A 27691-nucleotide genomic window follows, 5' to 3' on the forward strand; every position below is an offset into this window, starting at 1 on the left:
CCGCACGCATCACACACTGCAGTTACCGTTACTATAACAAAACATGACAGCCAATAGGCTTTGAGGCGCGCACGTCGCTTGGGGGCGGGACTTACATCCGTAATCCTTTTTAAGGACGCCTTGGCCCATGACAAGGGTCCCACGTCATACGTGGTGGACCCGGTTTTCAATGTTGTAGATGTTGCATGATAACAAAACAGGTATGTGTTAGAGTTATGGAAAAATGTTGCTAATATGTTTAAAGGGATAGGAAAGTACGTATATGTATACCGTCAGCAATGTGTACTACTCTTTCAGGTTCTACTATATTGTATTAGGAAACAATTTGTTTGTGATCGCTACATGTTATGCAGTCTGCAATGTTACGCTGTATCCACGCATTGAAAGTGAAAATGGTGGTTACAAAAAAAAAAAAAATTAAACGCAGAGTCAACGCATAACGATTGTTATATTTACCATTCTTCTAGAATTAACTCTTCGCCTGGCTGCAACTGGTCGCTCCAGAAATGCAAGGCATTTTCATCCACGCTTGACCCAACCGCTGAATCCAGTATGACACATATCTCCTCCAGGAAGCGCTCATAGGAATCGCCACTGCTTTCTTCAAATAATTGGTCGGGAGGTAGGTTCATTTCTTCGGGTTCCCATTCCAATGCATTTTCAGCTGAAAGGCTTGGTACATAATCATAGTACTTTTGTTCTTGTACAATGTGGGTTTCAGGAATGGAGGCTGCAGATATTGCAGCACGTATCGATTCAAACGGATCAGTAGTAGCGGATACATTGCTATTGCCATTAGGAATAAATATGCCTTTCACGACAATATAAGTGCCGTCTTTCAGGAGAAATTGTTTTTCCTGGGCAATCTTCCAGAAACCATAGGTGTGTTGTAGCTTATCCTGGTCACGTTCAAAAAAGTCATTACTTGATAAAGTGAATCTTATTGAGGAATTAAAATTCCGTGCATGCTTACGGTCTTGGTAATAAGGATATTTTGCTCGAATGAAATCATCGATTTGGCGTGTGCTTGCTTTCTGTCCGCGACTGTTCAAGATGGCTTCACAGATCATGTACTTATACCCTAAAAGGGGATTATTATTGGTAACGAATTCATCAGCCATGTCTGAGTAGCACAAAAGCTGTGTGCAGGTCTGTGTTATTTGCTCATCAAAATGAATGTGCTGAATGGCTAACAAACTCCTGTTTTTCCTTCTCAAGGTCATCAAAACTAACTACTTTGACTCCTTATTTCAAACGCCAATTGGCTTTGTAAATCTAATTGGGTTAACAGTTGTGGTTAGTGATATGGGACTGTGGGAGAAACATTTCTCCTTCTTTTATCTCGTTTCTGAAAAACATCCCTAAACTTTGAATTCGTTCACATAGTGTTTTTTTGAAAACTAACAAAGACCACTGTGTGAAAATAGTTATTAGCCAGGCATATCAGTAAAAAGACACACCTGCAAAAAGAAATGTTTTTTTCCCGCTTACATTTCTGTGTGTATGTGAAAGTCTGGTTAACTCCCTGTCTGCATGAGTTTAAATACGTGTGTATATATATATATCTAAATTTATCTCTCTTATAAAAATATATATATATTTATATATTATATTTTATTTTTTTTAATATTGCAGGAGTACACACAACATTGATGGCAGTAAGTATACCTTGTATGAAACCTATTTAAATGGTGAGAAACATGATTGAATGAAGTAATAAACATTTGTTTAAGCACAATACTGTTAGAGTCTCATACTTAGGATATTTCTCAAACATTATGCCTGTATTATTAAAATAGTGTGCTTTCACAAGGAAGCATGAAGTGTATTAGTTTGTAAAATACATGTATACCAGTTTATATAGTACTATATATATACACACACACACACACACACACACACACACACACACACACACACACACACACACACACACACACACACACACACACACACACACACACACACACACACACACACACACACACACACACACACACACACACACACACACACACACACACACACACTGTGTGTGTGTGTGTGTGTGTGTGTGTGTGTGTGTGTGTGTGTGTGTGTGTGTGTGTGTGTGTGTGTGTGTGTGTGTGTGTGTGTGTGTGTGTGTGTGTGTGTGTGTGTGTGTGTGTGTGTATATATATTATTATACATTCTGAGATGTTATTGAAACAAGAACACACAAATGATTAAAGGACAAAATTAGAATGCCCAAGCAAGGCAAAGGTAAGTAATAATTTACCCATAATCCTGCTGTACACGTACAAGAAAGATGTTTGCAGTTACTTAGGTGTTTTTATAATTGCATGTGACTAATATGCATATGCAATTCTTACATCAATTAACACACCCAAATGCAATGTTTTGCTGCAAAGTCAATGGCAGCTTCTCTAAACTTTGCAACTGGTTCCAGGTGGACCATTACTGAACAGACGATTAATACATAAATATTTATAACACTATTCATTAATTGAGTGTTAACATTTCCAAAACTTCACGTGTACAAGAACATAGTTGAAAGTTTGGAAACAACACAGTCTTCAGCATACATACAATATTAATTAGATAATGTGAAGTCAACAAAACAAGGCCAGAGACATATTGAGTGAATTATAACATTTATTTTTTTTGTTCCTTTTGTGAGCGAGTAACAGGCCTGCTTGTTGTCTCTTGCATTTTTTTTTTTCGTTTGCCACCAACTTTCGCCACAACAGAGCCACTTTGAGTGGCCTCTGGCACTTCACGGGCAGGGCTTATGGGCAGTGACTCACCTACAGGGCTTGTGGGCAGTGACTCACCTACAGGGCTTTTGGGCAGTGACTCACCTACAGGGCTTGTGGGCAGTGACTCACCTACAGGGCTTGTGGGCAGTGACTCACCTACAGGGCTTTTGGGCAGTGACTGTTCACCAACAGGGCTTGTGGGCAGTGACACATGTGAGCAAGTTGGTACACCGTGCACAACACATGGTTGGTCCGTTTCATCTTTCCTGGTCAGTACTAACTGCTTGTGCTGTTGTGTTTTTGTGGCCTCCTTTGTAGGTGTCAGCTGGTGATGTAGTACAGATGGCAGCGGTAGGATGTCGTCAGGAACCTGCACACCAATGTGTGCTACTTGACCGGTAACATTGGGACCTGGTGACTGAAGATCAGATGAATGTGGTGAGAAGTGGCCAGCATGTAATGATCCAGCCTGTGAGGTGTTGAATTGGGGTACATTAGTCATTCTCCAGTAATTAGCTTGGGTTTGCTGAACAACTAATGCTTCGAATGAGGTGTTGATTTTTTGCAACTGTTTAGGCACTTCAATGAAGACTCTGTGGAGATGTGCCAATTGTGATACTGTTTCTTCCTGCAGTCCAATCATCCTTTCCAGCACTGTCATCATGTCTGAATGGCGACGATTTTCTGCGTCCACTATTTTTCCCTCTGAAGCTACAATTGCATCGTATGTGGAAGTTGATGGACGATTTAGCGGTACAACAGTTTCTATTGGCACCTCTTCATGGTCACTTGATTGTATTTCAGTCTCTTCTGCGGCGTCATCCTCATCATCCTCATCATCCTCATCACCATGATGTTCTAAAAAGAAATGTACACATTATTAAATGGCATGTTAATGTATGCTGTGTTACTATGTAATTGTACTGTGTCCTAAGTAACACCTAACATGTTAGCATACGTTTTATAACCTCACATTAAAAACTACCTTGACTTACGAATAATGTTTGGACTCAGTATGAAATATGAATGAATGAAAAGTTGCTCTAAACTCAGAAGTCCTACATGATAGTTCACATCACTAACACAATACATGTTGCCTTACACTTAATTTTCACTGACACTAAGTAATCCTATTTAAAGAAGATGTGCAAAACAAATAATGAACATGACAACATAACATATAGAAGAGCACATATTATATGGCCACCAACTGATACACTCACCTTGTAGTTGTGTTGAGCTGGCTGACCCAGGTGAAGACACTTGTTCCATCTCAGGTGACACATGTCCTCCAGGGGCAACTATATATAACAATAACATAAGTTTGACATTTACATGTGTAAATATTGAACAAACACTTATTGTATGTTCTGTATTTATGATTAACTAACAACATCAGTTGCTTAACCGAAAATGTGTGTGAAAGTGAACATAAATAGTTGTAATAACACTGTACATGCCTGTGTACTTAGAAGTTTTGAGTTCCCTAACATACAACATACTATGTTTCTGCAGTAATGCGTGAGGATAAATAGATTAAATTTGTACCTTAAAATCATATGTTGTGTAGTGATATCAGTATCATAATGTACATAACTATCATGAGATGACCATTCACAATGGTAATCATGAAGGTGGTCATATTGCAAAAAGTGTTGTTTTTGGTAGAGGATATGTGTGGTACATTAATCGAAGATGTGGCACACCTGAATGTGGCTGTGACTCAACAAGACAACACATGCAGTGTGTGATAATGTGTCTTTGATAGTAGTTCAACTATAGATATGAGTGAACTAATGTGTGACGTACGCTTTGATAAGTAATGAGTTGTTGGGGCATTTAGTAGCTAAAGTGAAGCTTTCAAATGAGTGTGATTAACTTCAGTTGTGCTAGTCAGGTTGTAATAACGGTATTCCCTTCCCCAAAAAGCCTGATCAGCCACACCTTTCAATTACTTGAAACAGGTGAAAATGGTGTGAACTAAGTTGACCCTAAAATGAGGCTGCAATTAGTGTGTGTGCTGAACCCCACCCCCTCTGTTGAAGTGTATGCTGTGATGAGATATTAATTGCAGCTGCTTTAACACAATGGTAGATGAGCTAAATAGTCGTGTGCAGTTTTTAAGTTATGAAAACAATGACATAAAATATGATACGTGTGCCTCATTATGCTGTCTGTATATGAGTTAAAGCAAAAATGGACCTTTTCATAAACAACTATAGATGTGATAGTGCAAGTGATGTTTGTAGGCCGTTGCATGCAATATATTTGATGCATGCTTAAAATAGGCAGTAATGTCATGTTTGTCGGAGTAAAATAAATAAAATACACAATAATATTCTACATATTTCTGTTCTGTACCTGTAGCTAGTAATAATTTCTGATTAACATGTGTTACACATGTGTACTACCCTGTTGTTCCCCATCTTCGCCCACCATCAATTGCTTCCACTGCAGCTATGCATTTTGGGAATTCACATGTAAATGAGCACGCAATGGCACGTGCTATATTAGTTACTGCTTTTAGTAGGACTACTACATATATGTCTATTTTGAGATATATATATATATACAGAATCAGACATATACATATATAGATGCAGGTATGCTTATATTGTGAAGACAGTATAAAAAGCAGTGTAAATATGCAAAATAAGTGTAAGCAACGACACGCCTAGTACAGTAATATTTATCACCTGCTGGAAATTGTGACGGATAAATTCCAATGTCACGGTCACCAGCCAAGCCTTCCACGACGACGGTAAGTAATTTTGGCCGAAGCAGCTCCTCCAATGGAGTCAATATGAGACGTTGTGGTGTGGGCCCACCTCCAGTGCCAGTAGCATGCACGCGTTGGTCTTGTATTTTCTTTTTCAATTTGGACCTAATATCATCAAATCTTTTCCGACAATGATACTTGTCCCTGACACGATTCCCACAGGCATTGACACCAATGACTATTGTGTCCCACATTTCTTTTTTGCTTGCTGCACTTGTCCGCCCTTGAAAAACATATAAAAGATATGAGGTGAATTAATAATAATATAAGCACCAGTTTCCTACACTGCTAGCTGTTCCAAGAGATAGCAAACATGCTGTTTTATGTGTAATATGTGAAGCACATGAGCATTCACTACTAAACCTATACATGTAAGCAAGGTTGCATTCATATTGTATGCAGTTCTGGCAAATTGACCGGCTGTGTTTATTTGTCCTTGTAAGGCATGATAAAAAGCTGTGTTTCCACACTAATGAACATAGAAAGATATTGTGTACCCATATTTGCATATGAACAAAACTCAGATGACCTAGGATCACATGTATTTGAATAATAAATGTAAAGGTACACTTACCTACTAAATGTCCATAGATACTGTCATAGTGCTCCAGAATGCCAGTGACAAGAGCTGTATTTTCCTGGTCATTGAAGCGAGGATTACGTGGCTTCTCCACACGTTTCTTCCGAGCAGGTTTAGGGTCAGAGCTTGGCTGGTGCTGACTGGACTCTCCTTCTTCCAATGGAAGAGCCTCCAAAAGCTGGCCACCAGCAAGCACGCCACCACCATCCACCCCATCAGCAACTGCGCCACCAGCAGCACTCCCAGCACCAGCACTCCCACTCCTAGCACCAGCACTCCCAGCACCAGCACTCCCACTCACAGCAACAGCACTCCCACTCCCAACAACAGCACTCCCACTCCCAGCAACACCACTCGCAGCACCAGCACTCCCACTCCCAACAACAGCACTCCCACTCCCAGCACCAGCACTCCCACTCCCAGCAACAGCACTCCCACTCTCAGCAACACCACTCGGTGCACCAGCAACATCACTCCCCTGAACAGAACGTTCACTCCAACGCGTACTCGCACGAGTAGCAGTCCCACTCCCACCAGCATCACTCTTCCCACGCTTTGCGGGCATACTTCCAGCACTCACAAAAAACAGACAAGAAATGTACAGGCAATCACACGAACCACTTCCACATATAAAACAAGACAAAGATGTAAACAAAACAACAAAGGACAAAGCTCACCCAATACACAACAAGTCTCTCAGTCAATATGCAAATCTTCAATCGTCCAGCTCTGTGCGTCTCTCTCTCTCTCACTCCCAACAACACAGAGAATGATTAGCAGTACACGTTGCCTTTAAATATGGCGCGCAATCAAAAACATGCTTGTTTCGCCTGATTCAGCAAGATTTGTGATTGTGCAACCTAACAGCACCCCGCCACGCACGCCGATACACCTGTGTGTGATCGGCTCATCATCGTGAGAGTGGTCGGATTTGTTTTCGGCTTGATTTTGAATGTATTCGGCACTTACTGCATACGGAGAGGGAAAAACGCCAATAACATGACTAATCGATAAGCTTGCCGATTTCACATAATCGTCGCTTACTGCATGAGGCCCTATGTCCCAATTTACTTTCTGAACTTTCTCTAAAAAAGGTGTTGAGCATTCAATAGGTGCGTATCTGTTAACAATTTCAATTTGTGATAGATTTTCTAAATCTGGTAATCTTTCCTCTTTCCTATCTTTTTTTCTTTTGTAGTCACATACAGCTAAACCCCGTTATAACGCGCCTCGTTATACCGCAATTCGGTTATAACGCGCTTTTCCCGTGGCTCCCGTTTAAAAAAAATAATAAAAAAAAAATTAAAAAAAAAAATTAAAAATTCCATTTTTTTTGCACACTGCACACACTGCACACACTCACTGCACACACACTGCTCATTGCTCACACTGCCACACTGCACACACACTGCACACTGCATACACACTGCTCATTGCTCACACTGACACACTGCACACACACTGCACACTGCACACACACTGCACACTGCACACACACTGCTCACACTGCACACACTGACACACTGCACACACACTGACACACACTGCACACACACTGCACACTGCACACACTGACACTGCACACACACTGCACACACACTGCTCATTGCTCACACTGCACACACTGACACACTGCACACACACTGCACACTGCACACACACTGCTCATTGCTCACACTGCACACACTGACACACTGCACACACACTGCACACTGCACACACACTGCTCATTGGACACACTGCACACACACTGCACACTGCACACACACTGCTCATTGCTCACACTGCACACACTGACACACTGCACACACACTGCACACTGCACACACACTGCTCATTGCTCACACTGCACACACTGACACACTGCATACACACTGCACACTGCACACACACTGCTCATTGGACACACTGCACACACACTGCACACTGCACACACACTGCTCATTGCTCACACTGCACACACACTGCACACTGCACACACACTGCTCATTGCTCACACTGCACACACTGACACTGCACACACACTGCACACACACTGCACACTGCACACACACTGCTCATTGGACACACTGCAAACACACTGCACACTGCACACACACTGCTCATTGCTCACACTGCACACACTGACACACTACACACACACTGCTCATTGCTCACACTGCACACACTGACACACTGCACACACACTGCACACTGCACAAACACACCTCATTGCTCACACTGCACACACTGACACACTGCACACACACTGCACACTGCACACACACTGCTCATTGCTCACACTGCACACACTGACACACTGCACACACACTGTACACTGCACACACACTCCTCATTGCTCACACTGCACACACTGACACACTCACACACACACTCACACACACTTACAGACACTCACAGACACTCACACACACTTACGCACACTCACGCACACTCACACACACTCACACACACCCACGCACACTTACGCACACTTACGCACACTCACGCACACTTACGCACACTCACAGACACTCACACACACTTACACACACTTAGACACACTTAAACACTCACAGACACTCACACACACTTACACACACTTACACACACTTACACACACACTCAGACACTTACACACACTCACAGACACTTACACACACTCACACCCACATACACACACCCATATACACACACACACTTTCTCTCCCATATATACATACACACACACACTCTCTCACTCTACACAGACGGGGGTGGGGTCGGAGCAGAGGAAAGGCCGCGACCCGCTCCCCCCCTCCTCCCGCGCAGGCAGCGGGAGCGCCAGGGACAGCGGTGGGGAGAAGAAACCCCCCGCTACCACCTCCATGCAGGCAGCGGGATCTGAGGTAAGCGGCGACCTGAGGGACATCCCCGCTCCCATCTCCTGCCCCGCGGCCTGTCCCGCGGTGACAGGGGGAAGCGGGGACAAGAGGGACATCCCCGCTCCCATCTCCTGCCCCGCGGCCTGTCCCGCGGTGACAGGGGGAAGTGGGGACAAGAGGGACATCCCCGCTCCCATCTCCTGCCCCGCGGCCTGTCCCGCGGTGACAGGGGGAAGCGGGGACAGGAGGGACATCCCCGCTCCCATCTCCTGCCCCGCGGCCTGTCCCGCGGTGACAGGGGGAAGCGGGGACAGGAGGGACATGCCCGCTCCCATCTCCTGTCCCGCGGGATGAATATGCGCTAAAGCACGGCGGCCATTTTTTTCCCGCGACCCCGTTAGTAACGCGGTGGTCTCGGGGTGGACCCCGAGACCCGTGTTATAACGGGGTTTAGCTGTATTTGTCAGTTTTGCCTTTTTCTCCATAAACTACATTAGTTTCTGGGGGTTTTTGAGTTCTTTCTCTAGATTTACTTTTATATGAAAATCTTCTTCCATTATTAGGATTAGGATTAAAATTCTTTTTATTAAATCTCTTATTTCCATGATGATTTGTGGGTTCTTTTTTTTGATGATTATCAGTTCTCGGTGGCCCTTGATTAATTATTTTCATGTTTTTCCAATTACGATAACTATTGTTTTCATAATCTTCCCTATCCCTACGAAATTTCTTTTGCTTAGTAAGTTTGATCTCTTTTTCTGCCTCTTTTATTCTTTTTTTTTAAATGGGTTCAAATTTTTTGTACTCCTCACTTTCATATTGGGGTTGTAATTGAGTTTCTAATTTTTTTATTTCAGAATCTACAGATTCCCATGATTTCCTTCTAAACTGAATCATCAATTTTATCAGTTCAAATGAACATGAGTCTAATTTACCATTCCAAGTTTAAAGAAAGGCTTCATCCATGGGATCTAGGTGGGTGATTTAAATAATCGCAAACCTCTTGGTATTCTCTTAACCAATATATAACTTTCTAAGGTTTCTACCTCCCAAAGATCATTTTTTTCTTTTATAAGGAGTCTTTCTAGTTTATGAAAACAATCTGAGAGGTTGTCTGCTTCTATTGCAGTATCTTCTATGACTATATCATCACCAAAAATATTTGACATATCTACTACTCTCATAGCTCTAATATTAAATATATTTGATTGATATGTATCCATTTTGATGTTAAACAGACCAGAATGCTGCAACTTAGTGTGTGTATATATAGACTATAGAATACCAAATGCGCAAAAAGATACAGTTTACAGTACATCCAAAATATTAACAGTTGCTGCCTAATGTTCAGCTACACACAATAGCATATATATGGGGAAAGGGGGGAAACAACGGCGCAAATGACTGTTAACTGTATAATAAATTTGAGCATAAGTAGAATGGGGGTATGGTTTGCCAATGATTCTGAAATGAAATGAAGAGAAACAAAATATAGTGAAGTACGTTTAGTTAAAATATATGCGCAAAAGTAAATCGCTACTTACAAAGTAGCAGATGTAAACAAGCATGTAGGATATTATAATCCTCTCCGTCCTGCTGCCTGGAATTGCTGTAAGAATCCTTCACATGGAACACCAAGAAGTGCCGTGCTGGTTCTCCTCTGCCTGCAGCCCTTCTCCGTGACTTCCTAGTTGATCCTTTGGTCTCGCGAGACTAGCCCGCTGACGTCACTCTGCCGAGATTTTGGCCGAAATTTGGATATAATATCCAGTAATGAGCAGGGGGTTCTGCTGGCATGTGATGTTGGATAGGGATGCTGAAAGTTTGTCATAGAGCCTCCTCCCTACTAGTTTCGTCCTGGAACTAGGACTTTATCTGGGGAATGTGTGTGTCTAACTGGTTGTTACTTAAATAGCATATACATGTCCCTGATAGGTTAATTAGATAACCAGTATTAGGATATATATCACAGGTGGACACAATTAGTTCTGATATCAATATATAAAATGCTGAAACCCATCTTTTATACATATTGTTAAATACAATTACAAACAATTTTAATACACATGATCATAAAATTTATATTTAAAGACATAAAATAAATAGATTATATTAATATAAAATATATATATATTCTGAATAGATTTATAAAGATTTTTTCAAAAAGATTCTATTAATCTCATAGATGTTAAATTTATCAAAAATGGCAATTGGTAAGATGTTAATTGAATGTGATATTTTCAAGATACGTTATTTCAATATAAATATATATGATAAAGATACCTTGTTTTAAGGTGATCAATTTCATCAATAGGTTACTATTTTCAATATATATATTTATTAGGTATTGTTAAATTGGAAAGATCCTTGTTAACAAATTGGAAAGATCCTTATTAGCATATATAGTATATTAGCAGGTTCAATCTACATGATTTTAACTGGTTATAGACTGATTTTATTAAATGCAGGAATATTTAGCAGAGAAAAGCACCTAAGTCTATGTCTGTATTAAAACCAAGTGGAACTAAGGTTTTCAATGTATGTATCCACTTGGTTTCCAGTTTGGAAATGGCATTAATATTATCACCTCCTCTCCAATTTTTGGCTAATTTATCTACCCCAATATATTTTATTCCTGCTGGGTTGCCATTATGCTCTTCACAAACGTGCTTAGATAGAGTGTGTTGTAAAAAACCTTTTTGTATGTTAGTTATGTGTTCCACAAAGCGTAACTTAAGTCTCCTTGTTGTTCATCCTATATATTATTTTTTACATGAGCATTGAATTAGATATACAATATTTGATGAATCACAACATATACAATTCTCAATTTCATATGTTTTTCCTGTATGAGTTGAAGAGAAATTGCTAGTTTTTTTTTATCATTATGCAAATCTAGTTTGCACATTTTACATTTTAGACATTTAAAGAAACCCTTAGGTTTCAGAAAGTTTCCCACAACTGTATTTTGCTTAGAAGTCTTTATGCAACCTTGGAGCTATGGATTTTTTCAAAGTACTGTATCTGCTTTTGTAAATAATACTTTAGGGACCGCAGGTAGATGTAATTGTAAGATGGGATCCTTTAGAACCAATGGCCAATGTTTTTTGATTATTCTTTTAATTTGTGGAGCTAGTGGATTATACTGTGTAATACTGCTGCGGCACAGTTTATTCGAGCATTTGCCCGTTCTGTGCCGCAGCAGTAGCCTGGCGCGCGCCCGAGAGTGACGGGCGCACGCCGAAGCAGCGGAAGAGCGCCCTCCGATCGGGGCGCTCTCCCTACCGCTGCCGGGTCCGCCGGGTCCCCCGGAACCCCCTGCCGCTGTCCCGCGATCGCAGGACACCAGGGCTCCCTCGGGGAGCCCCTGGACGCGCGTGCAGGGGGCGCACGCTCCCGATGACGCGTGACCGCGCGTCTATGACGCGCGGCACGCCGAGGGGCGGCCACTAGCAAGCCGGGAGATTTCCCGGCTTGCGGTACCGACCACTCTTCAATAAAGTGTGTCGGTAGTGTAAATGGTGTATCTACAAACTGCGTAACCTCTTCCGCACCTTGAACTTTATTATATTTTAATAATTATTTTCTATAGACTGTACTTATTTTGTTATATGCTTTGTCCAAAATTGTTTTTTTATATTTTTTGGATTCGAATTTCTCAAGCATAATTTTGGCTTGTTCTTCATATATATTGTTATTGGTACAATTGCGTTTAATTCTACACAATTCACCTTGAGGAATATTTTCAAGCCAAATATTTAGATGATTACTATCCGCCTCAATATAATTGAGGCAGCTGACTGGTTTGTGATAGGTTTTGGTACAAATACCTCCCTTTTCAATATAAATAAGTAAGTCAAGAAACTCAATTTCACTGGTGCTGAATTTAGAAGTGAAGTTTAAATTAAATGTGTTTAAATTAATATATTCTAAGAATGATAATAGTGTATCTTTAACACCTTTCCAAATAAAAAATATATCATCCACAAAACGTGTCCATAGTACTAAATTTGCACCGAACTTGTGTGGTGACCATATATATTGATTTTCCCACATCCCCATGAATAAATTTGCATAGCTCGGTGCAAATTTAGTACCCATGGCAGTGCCCTTAATTTGCAAAAATAATTCCTCATTAAACCAGAAATAATTGTGTGTTAAAGTGAATTGAATTAAAGATACTAAAAAATCAATATGTGCTTTAGTGTATAAACCCTCTTGTTCCAAAGCTAATTGAATAGCTAAACACCCCTGTGCATGATCAATAACTGTGTACAGTGAAGTGACATCACACGTGACTAAATAATACATTGGCCATTGGTTCAAAAGGATCCCATCTTACAATTACATCTACCTTCGGTCCCTAAAGTATTATTTACAAAAGCAGATACTTTGAAAAAATCCATAGCTCCAAGTTGCATAAAGACTTCTAAGCAAAATACAGTTGTGGGAAAATTTCTGAAACCTAAGGGTTTCTTTAAATGTCTAAAATGTAAAATGTGCAAACTAGATTTGCATAATGATAAAAAAAACTAGTAATTTCTCTTCAACTCATACAGGAAAAACATATGAAATTGAGAATTTTATATGTTGTGATTCATCAAATATTGTATATCTAATTCAATGCCCATGTAAAAAACAATATATAGGACAAAAAACAAGGAGACTTAAGTTACGCTTTGTGGAACACATTACTAACATACAAAAAGTTTTTTTACAACACACTCTATCTAAGCACTTTTGTGAAGAGCATAATGGCAACCCAGCAGGTATAAAAAGTATTGGCATAGATAAATTAGCCAAAACTTGGAGAGGAGGTGATAATATTAATGCTATCTCTAAACTGGAAACCAAGTTGATACATACAATGAAAACCTTAGTTCCACTTGGTTTGAATACAGACATTGACTTAGGTGCTTTTCTCTGCTAAATATTCCTGCATTTAATAAAATCAGTCTATAACCAGTTAAAATCATGTAGATTGAACCTGCTAATATACTATATATGCTAATAAGGATCTTTCCAATTTGTTAACAAGGATCTTTCTAATTTAACAATACCTAATATATATATTTTGAAAATAGTAACCTATTGATGAAATTGATCACCTTAAAACAAGGTATCTTTATCATATATATTTATATTGAAATAACGTATCTTGAAACTATCACATTCAATTAACATCTTACCAATTGCCATTTTTGATAAATTTAACATCTATGAGATTAATAGAATCTTTTTGAAAAAATCTTTATAAATCTATTCAGAATATATATATATTTTATATTAATATAATCTATTTATTTTATGTCTTTAAATATAAATTTTATGATCATGTGTATTAAAATTGGTTGTAATTTTATTTAACAATATGTATAAAAGATGGGTTTCAACATTTTGTATATTGATATCAGAACTAATTGTGTCCACCTGTGATATATCCTAATACTGGTTATCTAATTAACCTATCAGGGACATGTATATGCTATTTAAGTAACAAGCAGTTAGACACACACATTCCCCAGATGAAGTCCTAGTTCCAGGATGAAACTAGTAGGGAGGAGGCTCTATGACAAACTTTCAGCATCCCTATCCAACATCACATGCCAGCAGATCCCCCTGCTCATTACTGGATATTATATCCACATTTCGGCCAAAATCTCAGCGGAGTGACGTCAGCGGGCTAGTCTCGCGAGACTAGAGGATCAACCAGGAAGTCACTGAGAAGGGCTGCAGGCAGAGGAGAACCAGCACGGCGCATCTTGGCTTGGTACGTGAAGGATCCATACAGCAACTCCAGGCAGCAGGATGGAGAGGATTATAATATCCTACATGCTTGTTTACATCTGCTACTTTGTAAGTAGCGATCTACTTTTGCGCATATATTTTAACTAAACGTACTTCACTATATTTTGTTTCTCTTCATTTCATTTCAGAATCATTGACAAACCATACCCCCATTCTACTTATGCTCAAATTTATTATACAGTTAACAGTCATTTGCGCCGTTGTTTCCCCCCTTTCCCCATATATATATATATATATATATTAAAATAATCTGTTCGGCTGGGCCGAGCGGGCTACAAATAATAATAATCAGATCCTCATGCCGTAGAGTATTCTACATGGTGGACAATTTTCAGCTCGCTGGGACCCACTGAACCGGTGTTACAGAAATAAATTTTAAACTGACGTGTATTAGAAATTGCATTTCTCTGCCATTGAAGTCAATGGCAGAATCGCATTTTAAACAGTTACCTAAACTCCGTTCTGTTGATCAGAGAGGGCTGGAAATTGCCATGCAATCATGCCGGAGCAGTGACTACATGGTGGCCAATTCCAGCCCTCTAGTCCTTACAGAACCGGAGATATGGGTTTACGCTTTTTACCCTTTCTTACTTAGGGGGCTATGCACTAAGCTCCGTGCTTTTTCATCTGTTTGAAATTAAAAATCACGTCCATTACAAAGTGAAGCCGGAGACGCGATTCACTAAGGCCTTGAGGCCATTTTCACTCAGACGGGCCAAAAACTGGATTATCGTACATGCAAGCTTTTCCCCCCTGCTAGCGTTCTTAAACTTTACGTATGCTAGCTGATAGGAAAAAAAGCCGCTTGGAACATTTGCATGGAGATTTGCCATCTCCATGCAAGGCTGTTACAGGCGATCGTACACAAACCAAATACATTTTAATAATAGTGTACATGAGCAGGGGGTCTCCGGAGCTGAACAACATTGGTTTCAGGTCCGGGGAACCCCTACTTCAGGAGATACAAGCCCCGTTATGGGGTGCCAGTATCCCCTGCTCTTTAAAAGCTTCCGCATCACGTGACCGGGACATTTGCATTCTGCAGGGGATACCGGAACCCCATAACAGGTCTGTATCTCTTGAAGTAGGGGTTCCCCGAGGCTGAAACCAATGCGGGGTAGCTCTGGAGACCGCTACATATCTACACTACTGTCAAAACACACACAACAATAAACATAAATTCATTATCATAGCGGCTATCCGCTATGGTAATGAAGCTGCATTAAAGTACATTTTAATAATAGTGTGCGGGAGCAGGGGGTCCCCTGAGCTGAACCGCATTGATTTCTGCCTCAGAGACCCCCTGCTTCCTGAGTTACAGGCCCCAGTATGGGGCATCGGAGGCCAATGTCGCCAATGTCGCCGCCATCTTTATAGCGTCCAAGACATTAATGCAGCTTCATGACCTTAGCGGCTATCCGCTTAGGCAATGAAGGGGTTCAGGCACAATAGCATGTTTATTGGGGACAATTGCCCCCAATAAACATAGCAATATACAACACACATCCCCCCGCCCCCTAACACATATAATACAGTAATGGGCAAAATAACTATTATCCAGATATGGATAATAGATTATTTGCCCATTATGAAACACATAACCAATTACAATACAATCCAAATCAGTTATACAATTCCCTATTCAATTCCTAAAGCCAAACCATTGCCAAAATAATGCCGATTCTTCCCTGCAGGTATCCCCCATGGACACCTCCAGCCTGGTACCTGTGGAAAGCCCGAGGAGAACTCAGGTGGTCTCCAGAGGTCCCCCACAGACCAAAAGGAACCAACCCTGTATGTGAAAAAAATAAACCTGACCTATACATTAAATACACTGGCGACACACTTTATTCGAGCTCGGCTAGTCCCACGAATTCGGGTATACCCGGGTGTATTGAGGTTTGTGACTGTTTTCTGCCCGAGTGCATTGAGGTATTTTCCAAGCAGGGATTGAAGCATTTTATTCCCGCTGGCTGCAATACTGCACAGTATATATATATATATACTGCATTACAATTCATGAATTTATGCCATCTGGTAGACACGCGAAGCATTGCAGCCTATTAAATCCTAATCATTATCATTTAACAGATCAGCCGCCCGTCAGCCAGGCATGAACCCAGGCTGGGAAGGCAAATGCAACGGGGCTTGTCAGAGGTGAGGAGCGGCGCATTCCAGGTATCTGCCAGGTACATACTGGGTATTTGCTCGAATAAAGTGTGTCGGTGCAGTACATCAATCTCCCCCCCTCCCAACACATACAGTACAATAATGTGCAAAATAACTATTATCCAGATATGGATAATAGATGATTTGCCCATTATGAAACACATAAAACATGCATAAATAAAAACAGGAAATCTTAATCTTAAAATCACCACATTGCATCTTACAATTAAACCAGCAGCTAGACAAATGTATATCAAATATCACACAATTGCATTAAGCGTGTACATGATGCAATTAATCTGTGCATCATGCAACACTATGCAAAATCAATTTCAAAATAAATGCCATCAACAAAATCAAATAGAAAGTATGCAACATAAAGAAATTTACCATCAATCAATCAATTTCCTAAACCAATTACAATACAATCCAAATCAATTATACAATTCCCTATTCAATTCCTAAAGCCAAACCATTGCCAAAATAATTCTAATTGAAAGTAACCACCATCATTCAAATCTAACTACCAGAAATAAGCCATTAAAAATAACATGTCACTAAATAAAAATTACATTACACACACAAATGTATAAATAAAGCTGCAAAATACATTAGAAATACATGAGATACATGAACATTAGCAAAATAATCATGTATTATCCCTGTATGTATATACATAACATACGGGGGCAATAAAAGAGCATAATAAACAATGCATTTACTGTACATCCCAAAATCACATACAATACACCCATTCAGTGTCCCTGAATGTATGTATATCCATAGGGACATAGATCAATTCAGGGGCATTAAATGGAATTTTAAAAAAATACACATGAATAAAAAATCAAAAAAACCTGTAAAAGTTAAAATAATTAACTTTTCTTTTGTTTACTTACCATTAGATGCCCACTCACCGAAATCCAGGGGAACCGGAAGCTCTCGGACCAAATCCAAAGGAAACCATAAAATAAAAAAACATTACAATCCACGTCTGTGTCTTTTTTCTTCTATTTGTAATCTTTTTCGTCAGTGTTGGTGTTTTCTTTTCTTCTTTGGGGTCTTCTTCGTCTTCTTACGCCACACCCTTCTTCTCTTCTTAGGAGGGGAGGTCTTCCCTCCTCGGCTTCTGGCTTCACAATGAGACGACATAGGCTTTTATAGGCCTATGACGTCACATTTTCGTCAAATGGTTCCCACGGCCATGATTGGGCTGTGAAAACCATATGATTTGGGGGGGAATTTTTTTTTGGATGGCGCATTTAAAGGCAATGACGCTAGCCAATCAGAATGGCTGAGCTTCAATTGCCTTTAAGATGACATCAACAAAAGAATGGTGGCCGACGACACATGGTACGGTAGCCAATCAGAGCGTGGGAACGAAATCCAACTCTGATTGGCTCTGGTAGACCATGTGACAGAGACTTTGCTTCAGATAATAGTTATTTTGCACATTATTGTACTGTATGTGTTGGTGGGGGGGGGGATTGATGTATTTAATGTATAGGTCAGGTTTATTTTTTTCACATACAGGGTTGGTTCCTTTTGGTCTGCGGGAGACCTCTGGAGACCACCTGAGGTCTCCTCAGGCTTTCCACGGGTACCAGGCTGGAGGTGTCCATGGGGGATACCTGCAGGGAAGAACCGGTGGCCCCACGTCTGTTGGGGGCACCGCAGACCCGTAGGGACCACCCGTAGGCCCACAGACCCCTGTGGGAACCACCCGAGGCCCCTCAGACACCTGTGGGTCTGACTCGGGGCCCCCCAGACAGCAACGGGCCTACCCATGGAGACCCCATTGTGGCCCATGGTGACCAGCGGATACCACCTGGTGGACCACGGCACCTGGCGGGGACCACCCGTATGCCTCCAGACCCTGTTTGAAACATGGCGCTGGGCTATTGTGAGGTGTATGGACACCTGTCAGGGCCACCGGGGACTCCCAAGGGCCTGGGGTATTAACCCTGTATGTAAAAAAAAAAATCATGTATTAATGGGGGGGCACAGGGGGTGGGTTATGAATAGAATAAATATAATTATGTTTATTGTGGGGCTGTGTATTGTTTTTCTTGTGGGTGCTGGGGCTGGGGGAAGGGGATATTGGCCACAAGGGTATGTAGGTAGGCCTCCCGCCTGGGTTAGTGGGTGAGGGGGTTTAGGCGTCATGGGATGGGTAGTGGGGGAGGGTATTTAGGCCTCCCAAGTGGTGGGTGAAGATGGGTTAACCCCTTAATGACTGTAGCGGTTAATGGCCGCTAAGGTGATTAAGGGGTTAGGGGCTATTTTTATTCTCGTGTATGTTTTGCAGCACCAGAGGGACATGGGCAGGATGAAGATGTGGATGAAGACGGCCTTCATCGTGGGTGCCTGGAAAATGTAAGTGTAATATGTATTTACTGTATTTATTGTAATTTATATGTATTTATATTGGGCAAATGCATTATTATCCATATGTGGATAATAGTAATTTTGCCCAATACTGTATTGTATGTGTTAGGGGGGGTGTATTTAGTTATAAATATTGTTTATTATTTTTGGAGGCACAACATTGGTACCGCAGGCCCGCGGGTACCCCAGGATGGCCACTGGGTCCCCCTAACTCCCGCGGGGACCCCCTCTTGGTGAGCCGGGGACCCCCAGACCCCCATGGGGTCAGCCGGGGACACCCGCGTGACCCCCGGCCTCCCTCGGGAACCCCCGCGGGGTCAGCCGGGGACACCCGTCGGCCTGTTGTATGCGTTTTGCGCATGCAAAAATGTAAACAAAGAAATTTTTCTAATTCCAGCTTTTTTATGACCTGCCTTGACCTGGTGATCTAATTTGAACGCTACTTTCGCGTACGATAACTTAGCGTAGCTTAGTGAATCCTGGAGCAGGGCAGAATTGAACGCAAACAGGTTATCATACGAGCAAAGTTGGACTTTGAAAAATTTCCAGGAAAAAGTCACTTTTTTTTTTTTTTTTTCCAAATTTTTTTATTAGGCAGTAGTAATTGTTAACAAATTTGCTAAAAACAGATCATATATGGCCTAATACAGTTTTCAACATTTTTAGGAGAAAGAGAGACTCCGCGTCCCCCTGTTCCTCCGGGGTCAATCGGGATGGCGCGGAGTTGAAACAGAAAGAAGGTAGAAGGGAAGGAGAAGAGTGGAGGGGGGGGGGGGAGGTGGGTGTGTCACCCCCTTGTCCTGGTTTGTTCAAGCAGTTGTCGTCTCCTGTTAGGACCTCCGAGTCTATCCTCAGAAGGTAGTTCTATTGGCCTGGGTCATACGTGTATACCACGGATCCCAAGTTTTGTTGAAGGCGGTGGTGGACCTTTTCACAAATGCAGACAGTCTCTCCATGTCTTTGACTTCATTAATCCTGTTTATTACCGTCTGTCTGGAGGGGGGGGACACTTTCTTCCAGGCGGCCGCCACCGCACATCTCGCCGCCGTGAGGATCAAGGAGATTAATTTGCCTGTTGGTCGGTCCAGTGTCTCTAAGGGCCTGGCCAATAGGTAGGTCAGCGGTTCAATTGGGATTGTGAGGTCTGTGACCTCTTTTATAAGATTATGTATTATTTCCCAGTATTTTTGAATTTCTGGACATGACCACCAGATGTGGGCCATGTCCCCCCGATGACCGCAGCCTCTCCAGCATAGGTCGGAGGCCAGTGGGTAGATTTGGCTCATTTTGGCTGGGGTAAGATACCAGCGGAACAGGATTTTATAAATGTTCTCTTTTATTGTGGTGCATATGGAAGTTCCTGAGGCTGTTTCCCAAATACTTTCCCAATCCTCTCGGTCTATAACAATGCCCAATTCTGCTGCCCAATGCAGCATATAGTCATGTGTTGGAGCTTCTGAGGCTCTCTCTAGCTCTGCACATATTTGTGTTATGAGACCTTTCTGATGGTCAGGCTCCCTGCAGAGCCTTTCAAAGCCAGTGAGAGGGGGAAATTCCAACGTTGGGGATAATGTTTGAGTAAAGTGCCGAATTTGTAGATATTTGAAGACGTTTAGGTCTCTTAGTTCATATTTGGTTCGTAGATTTAGAAAACTCAGGAACTGCCCAAAGCTCAAGAAGTCGACAATTGCTCTAATGTTTTTGGTTTCAAATTGGTCAAGTTGTCTGGGCTCACAGCCAGGTGAGAATTTTGGGGTTTTGTGAATTGGTGTAAGTTGGGAGTGAGGTGATGTGAGCTTAAATTTATATCTGCATTTCGTCCAAATTTCCCAAGTGTGTCTCATCGGGCCTAATTGGAATTTGCTACTTGGCATGTCCTCCTTACTCATGGACCAAAGGCAAGCTGGTAGTGAAGGCATCCCGGCATAATATGTTTCTATACCTAGCCAACAGTATTGTTTTGGGTTAGTGTTCCAGACCACTGCCTGTCGTAGTTGTGCGGCCAGGTAGTATCTTGACACGTCTGGAACTCCTATTCCTCCTCTCCCCCTTGGGGCCAGAACAACCGTTTTGGCGACTCTAGGTTTTTTACCTTGCCAAATAAAATGGAAAATTGATTTTTGAATATTCTTTAATTCTGAGCCAGGGATGGGGACCGGGAGTGTCTGGAAATAATATAGTAACCTAGGGAGTATGTTCATTTTAACCGAGACCATCCTCCCGATCCATGATATTTGATATTCTCCCCACTTGTCTAGGTCTTGTTTGATTTTTTTGAACAGGGCCGGATAGTTATGTTGATATAGAGTTTGATAGGTCCTCGATATCTTAACTCCCAAGTATTTGATACAGGAGGAGCTCCAACGGTAGTTAAAGTTTAATTAGAGGAGTTTCACCTCTGGCTCTGGCAGGCTTAGAATCAGGGCCTCCGATTTGTCTTGGTTTATCTTATAACCCGAAATTTGTCCAAAATCATGGAGTTCTTTATGAAGGTTGGGTAGGGAAATTTGGGGTTTGGAGAGGGTTAATATGACATCATCTGCAAATAGGGATATCTTGTGCTGCCTTTGTCCAATTTCTATGCCTTGGATGTCACTATTGAGTCGTATTGCTGATGCCAATGGTTCTATGGTTAATGCAAAGAGGAGAGGAGACAAGGGGCACCCCTGTCGAGTACCATTTGTGATCTCGAACCTCTGGTTATTGCCGCCTGGTAATTTTACCGTTGCTGATGGGTTATGGTATAATCTACGGACCCCCTCTAAGTATGCGTCTTTGAATCCGAATTTACGCATAGTTTGGTCCAGGAATTGCCAGTTTATTCTATCGAACGCCTTCTCTGCATCTAGACTTAACAAGAGTGCTTTGGTCCCTGAGAGGTGGACATGCTCAATTATGTCGATTATCTTCCGAGTGTTATCTGAGGCTTGTCTGCCCATGACGAATCCGACTTGATCTATGTTTATTAGTCTCGGTAAGATGGGATTTAATCTGTTTGCCAAGATTTTACTGTATAGTTTGAGATCACTATTGAGTAGGGAGATTGAACGGTAGCTTCCACACTGCATCGGGTCTCTGCCTTCCTTATGAATAATGGCCAGATTAGCTAGAGACATTGATGCGGGAATCTGGTTCCCCTCCATGAAATGGTTAAATGTTGCTAGAAGATGTTTGGATAGTGTGGGTAGGAATCTTTTATAGTAGACATTGGTGAAACCGTCAGGGCCGGGAGACTTGGTAATCTTTAGTGATTTGACCGCTATTTCCAGTTCCTCTTTTGTTATCTCAGCATTGAGGACTGTGTTTTCCTCCTCCGTTAAGGTGGGGAGTTGACATTTATTCAAATATTGTGTTATATTGTCTATAGTTATTGGCGTGGAGCGGTCATTCTTAGATCTAAGGTTATATAACTCCGTGAAGTATTTAGTGAATTCCTCTGCAATTTTATTATCACTATATTGTATTTCACCAGACTTGCTTTTGATAGCCGTTATTTGGGATCGCTTTTGCACCCCTCTTAGTTCACTTGCTAAGAGTCTATCTGCCTTGTTCCCCTTGTCATAATATAATTGGTTTGTCCATTTAAGGGCTTTTTCCACATCCTCCAGCTGAATCTTCCTAAGTTTTGATCTAGCTGTTGTCAGCATTTTATATAATTTCTTAGTAGGGTCGGCCTTATGGGCTTGTTCTATTGTTTTAATACTATCGGTTAATTCCTTGATTTGTGTTAGGCTGGCTTTTTTCCTATGGGAGGCGATGGAGTTGATTTTTCCTCTGATGTTTGCCTTATGGGCTTCCCATAGGATTGCTGGGGAGGAGACTGTACCTGTGTTGAAAAAGAAATAGTCCTTAAGTGAGGTTCTTATTTCCCTTTCTATCTCTGGGTGGTTTAATAGCGAATCGTTAAGTCTCCAGGAGTAGTTTATCGTTTTTTCAAAGGGGAGTGATAATGTCAAGGTGATTGGGGCGTGATCCGACCAGGTGATTGAGCCAATGTCTGATTCCATAGTTGCCGCCAGTACGTTTTTTGTGGTCAGGAAATAGTCTATTCGAGAGTAAGTCTGGTGAGGAGCTGAGTAAAAAGTATAGTCTCTCTGGCCCTGATGTTGGGATCTCCATGTGTCCACCAATGAAAATTCGTTTAGAATACCCCTAAACCTTTTCCCCTTGATCTGGGATTGGGTTGTACGGGGGGGACCCATCGTGGTTGATCTATCCTCGGCGGGATTCAATACCATGTTTACTGTAGGTCTCCTCCCACTATCATCGAGGATAGATATCCCGGGTCAACGCCCTCGAGAACTGTCTGCAGGAATTCATTTTGGTTTTCGTTTGGGGCGTATACATTGATCAGGGCAATTGTCGAGCCCGCTAAGGAGCCATACACCACTAGGAATCTACCCTCTGGGTCCGCTGTTGTTTTGATATGATTGAATGGGGTGCCTTGTCTGATCAGGATAGCTACACCCCTTTTCTTACTACTGAATGAAGCAAAAAAGCTTATTGGGAACATTTTTTTGAATAAATTTGGGGGGTCCTGAGATGTGAAGTGGGTCTCCTGCAAGAATATAATGTCCCCCCCTGTTTTAGGAAAAAGTCACTTTAAGAGCGCAAAGTGCCTGTTTGCGTGGCTTAGTGAATCCTGTTCGGCGGAACATCACGTTCAAAGGGCACTTTGCGCTCTTAAAACGACTTAACAGAGCTTATTGCATAGGCCCCTTAGTATTTTAAAGCCACGTGGCTTTTCTCTGCCATTGCGGTCAATGGTGGGATCCTCATGGCCGGCGCGACCCTTTCTCGCCGCCATTGACTGTCGGACCCGCTTGGGGTCGATTAAGGGGGTTCCTATGAGCTAGGGGCAAAAATAATTTTATTGCTAGTTGCCCTAGAACAAAAGTTACACACATTAATTGGTGGCGAACATGGCCGTAACCTAGTTCCCACGGCAATTGAGAGATCAAGCTCTTTTCAATGAAACAGTAGCCATTTTCGGATGCTGCGGTTTGGCAGGGATCCAACTCGTTCTTGGAGAGCGGGCTTCGAGGAATCCCCATTGAAAAACATTACGTTATTCACTTTCAATGGAGATGCTCCGCTCATCCTCTCGCTCGCCACCTGCTGGTCTTCTCAGTTATCTGGCCCAAATCTGTGAAATCTCCATAGGGTTGCATGGAGCTCCAATGGTGACCTATGGACAGGCTGCAAATAGAGACTGAAAAGGCGGGAAGGGGAACAAAGGGCCACAATCCTGTAAATACAATTAACTCTTTCCCTCCCGACCTGATCCCAGTGTATGTGGTTGGTGCATACACTGTAGTGGTACAAAAACTGATAATTGGAACAATACATACAACCAGCAAAGAGAACACATTTTGCCCTGTACATGTAATCAGTCTAACTGTGGGAACATGATTACCAAAGGGACATACATTGTGGTTGTGAAGCAGGGGACCATGTGTATTACATGTACATTTCTGGTTAACCCCTCACTTCCCAGATGGTTGAAGAGGGTGCCTAATGTGGGTGACCCTTTTATTACTCGCTTGGCACCCCACTGCCGTCACACCTCTCCTGCTCAATGGGTGCCTCGTGACCCAGCTGCCCACCCTGGCACTGGGACACTACAGGCATCCTTGATGTACATAAGTCCTGAGGGGTTGTCCAGGCAAAATTGTCCTCCGGCATTGTCCAGTACACTGCCCTGGTCACATTGGATTGTGAAGTCAAAGTCCTGCAGCGCAGGGCTCCAACGTGGCCACCAGGCATTCTCCTTTGCCACCCTCTGCCCCCCACCCAGTGCCTGGTGAACCAAGACCACAGTGAAGGGGCACATGTGCAGACAATGTTGCATGTTGCCCAGAGCCTGGAATGTCTCTGTACCATTGGAGACCAGCTAACAAGCACAGACCGTCGCTTCCTCGTAAAATCTGTCTGGAAAAGGGCTATGTCACTATCCTGTAGGGACCCTACCTGCCCTGGCCCTGTGCCCACCGGTAGCTGCTCCGGCATACCTATGCCTCACCTCTCTGTCTCTTGGGCAGTCCCCACCCTGAGTGGCATCACTTCTGTATTTCAAAAACCACCTGGGATGCTGACTACCGCCCTCTCCCTTGCCCCTGGGACAAGGCAATCCCCCAGTAACCTGTACTGGGATTCCTGGTGCCCAGATGCTTTGCTCCTACCCTCTTGGAACTGAAGGCCAGGAGATAAGCACCTGCTACCACCTCTGCTGTTAGGGCCAGCATCTCTCCTCCCCCCTTCACTATGCTGCCCTTTCCCTCTGTAGCTACCCTTGGCTGAACTGGGGACAGAACCCTCTGCTGTACCCCTCTAGCCCTGGCTACTGCTCCTGGTTGCCTTTCTACCCACAGCCCTACCTCTGTGAGCACTGGGGAATCTGTCATGAAGGGGACCTCTTGCTTTCCTAGCCCAGCCCTAGCTTATATTGGCTGCCTTTCACCCCACTGACCTCCTATCTCCCCATGCTCCCCAGTACCTTCCTGCCTAGCCTCCCCTAGGCTCAGCACCTCAGCTACTGCTGCTGACTCCGGCTTGCTATCTCCCTGCAACCCACCTTCACTCCGCTTCCCCCTAGGCCATCCTAACCTATGTACAGGGGCAACCTGAGTGCACCTACCTCCCTGAACTTGTCTCCCCCTTACCGTGGATGAGCTCAAGGGCATCTGTTTAGATGCAACCACCTTAGCTCTTGGCTGGCAGGTTCCCTGGGGTGGGCTAAACTGGCCACGTCCCCTGATATATCCAGTCCATAGCAAGGCTGCAACAGGGGGTTGATGATCTGAGAGACCCCCTGAGGCTCCGCTAGTGTAATGGGGAACTCTAGCTGCCATACCTGCTGCTTTGGCCGGTGAGCTCCGGGCAACTGCCGCAACAGCTCCCGGTTTCGTCACAGGGAAATCGGTGCAGGACACGAGTCCCAGGTCACCGTGGAGGAATTCTGCTCCCTCCAAACCAGGAACTACCCCCGCCTCCCGCACACCACGTCCCTCCCCCCACTCAGAAAGGGCTCCAACACTTTGCCGGAATCGCGGCTCTTCCACCGCCGCCATCGTAGCGGGCGAGCTGCCGCGGGTGACTGCCGCAACACCACCCAGCTTCGGCACAGGGTCGCTGGCATAGATCGTGGGGCTCTGGTCGTTGCTGAGGAGTGTTGCCTCCTCCAAACCAGGTAAAACACCCCCCTCCCACACACACTGACCCTTCCCCCAAATCAAAAGGGCTCCGGCATCTTGCCGGAATTGCGGCTTCTCCTCCACCCCCTTCGCCCCCACCATCTGCATCCCGTGTCCTGGGAGCACGTCCACAGGCCGGACCATATCAGGTCGGCAAGAGGTACAATAGCTGCTGGATGTACACTGGCGACACACTTTATTCGAGCTCGGCTAGTCCCACGAATTCGGATATACTCGGGTGTATTGAGGTTTGTGACTGTTTTCTGCCCGAGTGCATTGCGTTATTTTCCAGGCAGGGATTGAAGCATTTTATTCCCGCTGGCTGCAATACTGCACAGTATATATATATATATATATACTGCATTACAATTCATGAATTTATGCCATCTGGTAGACACGCGAAGCATTGCAGCCTATTAAATCCTAATCATTATCATTTCACAGATCAGCCGCCCGTCAGCCAGGCATGAACCATAGCTGGGAAGGCAAACGCAATGGGGCTTGTCAGAGGTGAGGAGCGGCGCATTCCAGGTATCTGCCAGGTACATACTGGGTATTTGCTCGAATAAAGTGAGTCGCAGCAGTATCAAGCTCACTGCTTGCCGGGCACCACTGATGATGGTCAGGAGATTGCTACTCCGGCTGCCCCTCTGCTGCTTCCCGCCGGGCTCGGATGAATGGCCGCCACTCTCTGCCGCTATCACTGATGCAACCCAGCCAGATTCTCCGGGAGATGACCCATGGAGGGTTGTCGCCCGGCTGGGTGGGAGCCATCGGAGGATGCAGTTAAACGGGTTACCTTCTTCGCAGCTTGTGAGCGTTGGCCCTGAGGGTCTCCTTCACCCGACCATGCACGGTCGGGGCATTGGGTTTTGATGTGGCCCGCTTTGTTGCAGCGATAACATAGTCGCTCTTGCCAGAACTTCCCTGCCTTCGGTGGACTGCCTCCCGCAGGAGGCTCCGGAGTCCAGTGTGGGGTCGTTCGAGCTTCGTGCTCATGGAGGGGGTAAGCGTGTCGGTTCATCGCCAGCGTCAGGAGCTCATTCCGCTCCATCCTTTCTCCCCATGCAGTCATCAGTGCCAGCACTTCTGGGGAAAATGGACTGGTGGAAGCAATGGCCAATACCCCTCCTGATGCAAGACTCCAGTGGTCTCGGAGTTCACCCGCTCCCTCCCCAAATCTCTGCCGTCCC

At 43.4% G+C, this 27691-nt stretch overlaps 1 long non-coding RNA gene across 1 annotated transcript; it reads left to right on the forward strand.

Annotated features, from left to right (window-relative positions):
- The first annotated feature begins 472 nt into the window (after positions 1-472).
- On the forward strand, positions 473-3795 carry LOC142494560 (uncharacterized). Its single transcript, XR_012801532.1, has 4 exons — positions 473-622; positions 1636-1658; positions 3057-3176; positions 3373-3795. It is a non-coding gene; the product is annotated as an uncharacterized LOC142494560 (long non-coding RNA).
- Positions 3796-27691: the final 23896 nt, after the last annotated feature.

This window comes from Ascaphus truei, chromosome 5 (genome assembly GCF_040206685.1).
Source record: "Ascaphus truei isolate aAscTru1 chromosome 5, aAscTru1.hap1, whole genome shotgun sequence".
NCBI lineage: Eukaryota > Metazoa > Chordata > Amphibia > Anura > Ascaphidae > Ascaphus > Ascaphus truei.